The sequence below is a fragment of the Tupaia chinensis genome, unplaced genomic scaffold (assembly GCF_000334495.1).
Source record: "Tupaia chinensis unplaced genomic scaffold, TupChi_1.0 Scaffold000706_1, whole genome shotgun sequence".
NCBI classification, from domain to species: domain Eukaryota; kingdom Metazoa; phylum Chordata; class Mammalia; order Scandentia; family Tupaiidae; genus Tupaia; species Tupaia belangeri.
Genome location: NW_006160229.1, coordinates 4,707,132 through 4,711,386, shown reverse-complemented (window position 1 = coordinate 4,711,386; position 4,255 = coordinate 4,707,132).

Genomic DNA, 4,255 nt, shown 5'->3' with positions numbered 1-4,255 from the left:
GGAAAGAGCCCCATAGGTGTCATGGAAATCATTCTCACTACGGCTGATATCAAGCTACCAACATGATGTCACTGAACACAGAAGTAGAAAGAAATGCCTGTAATCAGCTCTCACGAGTCAGGAAACAAAGGCCAAAAAAATCAAGGGGTAGATACTGCAGTTGTGTCTAAATAATCACTAAAGACTAAGATGAATACAAGTAGTCTGAATCTGGAATTAGAATCTCAGATGATCATCTTGAGAGGAGATGAGGGGATAGTGAAGGGTTAGTGATCATATGCTGAAGACCTTGTTTGGAGAAAGGATACAGAGCTTATTAATTTTAGATATTTGTAGAATAATGTAAGCTCAAGAGGCTAAGATTCTAAGGTGACTCAAAATAGAAGTAGGATTCCTAACTTCTAAACTACTAAGATTGGGGGGGGGGGGAATGGAACAAAGAATTGGATTGAACAAAAATAGACATTTATCATTCTTTATGTTCAGTACGCCTGAACATTCTTTCTGTGTATGGACAATAACTTCACCTGAAGAGTCAAAGTCTTTGTAATGCAGAAGACAGAAACTTGATTCTCCAGCCTCCCTTGCAGTTAGGGCACAGGCATATAACCTAGATTTAATCAGATCCATCTATATGACACTTTTTAATAAAAGATTTATTTCTTCCATTATGGTGTGAGTGTGAGAGAGAGAGAGAGGAAAGGAAAAGCCTCCCAATGGGGTATGGTCACCCTGCAATCCTTTTTTCTTTACTCTCCATCCTGTTAGGATTTGGGGCACATACATACACATACCTGGCATATTTTTCAAGCCACCAGGGCCAGGATTTGAACCACAGTCAGCCATGTGAGATTTGGCTCCCAACGAAGAGGGTTTAACTGCTATACTATGGGGCCAGGCCCCCAAAAGGGTCTTGATGTTGTGATCTATCCCCAGCCTTAGCCAATCCGAGATTGTGGGCACCCATGTGCCCAGTGTACTCAAGGAGGTCTGTTGACTTGAACTGGAAACCTTACCACCATATAACACTGAATTGGAAGGAGAAGGAAGTCCCACCAAGCTTTCCTAGAAAGGGCTATAGTAGATGCATCCAGTTGGCCAGAAGGAGCAGTGGTAGATGTTGAGGACCCAGCAATAAGCGCAGCAGGAGCAGTAGCAGGGTCTCCTGGAGGAGTTCAGTGATGTGATTCAAATGTTGCCGCCGACTAAGTTGGCTCCAAGTTTGTTTCTCATATATTTCTAGAGATTCTGTTATCTATATGAAATACCTAAATGCATTTATTTGTTGTTGTTTTAAACTAGCTAAAATAAGTTTTTCTTTTCTTTTGCAACCAAAATCCTGCTTGATACATCATGAAAAAGGTAGAAAAAGAGAAGAAAAAATGGAAAGGCACGCAAAGAGGAACACAAAGCAGGAGCGATAAGTTCAAACACATCATTTTTTCCAATATCATTTTTATATTGTGTGAAAAATTTTAGCAGATGCAGTTTATAAGTAACACATTCCTAAAATGAAATAAGGAAGTTTGATAACTAAGACTTTGAATAGATACAATTTTTCTTTTTTAGAGAGAGATTTTTGCTATAGGGCATGTGTGCTTGCTAGAGAGACACAGAAAGAAAGTGAGAAATACTCCTCAAGGAGTATGGGCATGCCACAATCTCTTCTCCTCCATTCTCCTCCTGGTATTTTGGGCACACATGCACACATGCCCAGTGTGAGTTTCAAGCCTCTGGGTCAGGACTCAAACTGTGGTCGGCTATGTGGGAGTCCAGCACCTTAACCACTACACCACCTACTGGCCCTGTGAACTACATTTTAAAAGTTTTTTAGTGAAGACTTTTTTTATTTTTAAATGATGATTCCTGGCTTACAAATAATTATTTTACATATTTGCAGGATGCAGTATCGTTTTTCAAAGCATAAATAGGGAGTGTAAAAAAGAATCAATGATATAGACATATTCATTGTCTTCGACTCTGAACATTACATAATGTATACATTCTATAATAGGCATACTAAGTTTTGGAGGATTTGGGGGTAGGACTATATACTGGATTGTCAATAGCATGTTTACTTGGCTGTGGTATATAGCTCCAGACTTTTTCTGCTTGTTTATATGTATTCTTGTGTCTATTGCTCATTTTCTCCTGAACTCCACCTTCCTTTTCCCACTTGCAGCTGCTGGTATCTACCGTTACTCTCTTCTTATGCCATCAAGTCCTTTGGTTTCCAGGAAGGCTTTAAAATCTGAACAGTTCTATTACCGGAGGGGAAATTTAGAAAACGAATAGCTTCTTGGGACCAGCAGATGGTATAATGGTTATATTGCTGGACTCCCATGTAGTTGACCTCCATTCAAGTCTGGACCCAGTGGCTTAAAACTCCTGCCTGGTGTGTGTGCATGCGTGTCCAAGATCCAGAGTGGAGAATGGAGGAGAAGGGATTGTGGCATAGCCATCCCCCAGGGGGAAATTTCTTGCTTTATGTCTCTCCCTGTCTCTCCTGGTCTCTCCGGAGAGCACATGTGGCCTATAGCAAAAACTTCTCTCTAAATAAATAAAATAGCTTTTTTCTTACATAAACTGTTCCAAGGCACAGACAAGAAGAATCACAAATGCGGGTCTCATTCCAAAGTTGGAAACCTATAGTGTCCACTTTGTTTGCACCGGAATGTCATTGTAATAAATCAATGAACTATCAGACTCAGGGTCTCTGGATCAGGGTGTGGTGCTATCTGTGTCTCTCAGTTCAGTGTGGATTTGATCAAGTCATGGCAACGTTTCTGAGCAGCCATTTCACTCTGTGAAATGCAAGACCCTATAAAATGAGGCTAGTGATGTTTATTTTTCCTACCTCACAGATCTGTCGTGAGCATCAAATAAGCTAACACTGTAGGAAATGAAAAACCCTGGACACATAAAAGAAATGCTAGATGAGAATTCAGGGAAGTTCGTGTACATCTTGGGATTTGACCTGTATTTGTAATTCCTTTTCAACAAATGTCTTCCGTTAAAAATAGTTACATTTTGTCTCGGTTGTGAATTTGAAAAAGGCCAATGGTGGAATTTCCTAAACTTTTGTAAGTCTGACATTCACTCTGCCTTGGAACGGTTTATGTATCCAAGGAATTGTCTCTTATTTAAACAGTTGGTGATTCACATGGGTGTGTAATGAGAGAATTAATTACTTAGTTTTAATGACACTTCTGAAAGCTCTCCTGACTCTCCTAGTCTAGGACAACAAGGACCTTTACCCTTAGCATGTTGTTCTTATCTATCTCATTATTCATTTCCACCCTGCTAGACATAAGTTCAGAGAGGGCAGAAATGACATCTTCCCAGATCATCATTGCTACCTCAATGCCTACATAGTGGGCACTCAATAAATATTTGTTGAAAAGCAGCACTTACTAAAGAAAGATAAATGAATAAAAATGTTTGTTGAAAGGAGACTTATCTTTTCAACAAATTTCTTTGAGCACGTATGATGTGCAGTGGCCTTTACTGAATAACACGAGGAGGTCTTCCATCCTGGATCTCCCAGTTTCTGACAGACTATCCAGCTCCCAAGTTGAGTCATTTTCTTCTCTAGATACTGGGAAGTGACTGTTTGAAGAGTCACTCTGCCACCTTTTGGTTATACCTAAGAATTGCACCTTCTCTGCCATTTCCCCATCCTGAAACAAAGCACAACTCAACTTGCTCTATAGCCCTAGGGCAGCAGCATCATTCAGTCATCCTTTCCATAAACACTTATTAAATGCACGCCTTATGCCAGGTGCTCCTCCAGGACTTGGAGATGTAGTAGTGGAAATGCACACATTGCTCTTGCCCCCAAACAGTGTACAGCCTGGTTTGGGGTGGGGAGGAGAAAAAGAATAATAAACATGTAATTACACAAATGTGTTCAGAGCTATAGAGGAGAACTACAAAGTATTATAAGAATGTCTCATATCCTTCTCAACATCTCCTTCCTGGAACAAAAACTAACATTTCTTCTTTTTCTATTTTTTTTTTGGGGGGGGCGGTTTGCTCTAGGGCGTGTGCACTCACCAGATATACAGAGAGAGACAGAGACAGAAAGCGAGAAATCACCTCCCCGGGGGGGGATGGTCACGCCGCAATTCCTTCTCCTCCATTCTCCTCTCGGGATCTTGGGCACGCACGTACATGCGCCAGGTATGAGTTTAAGTGATTGGGTCCAGGACTCGAACCACGTCTACTACATGGGAGTCCAGTGACATAGCCTTTA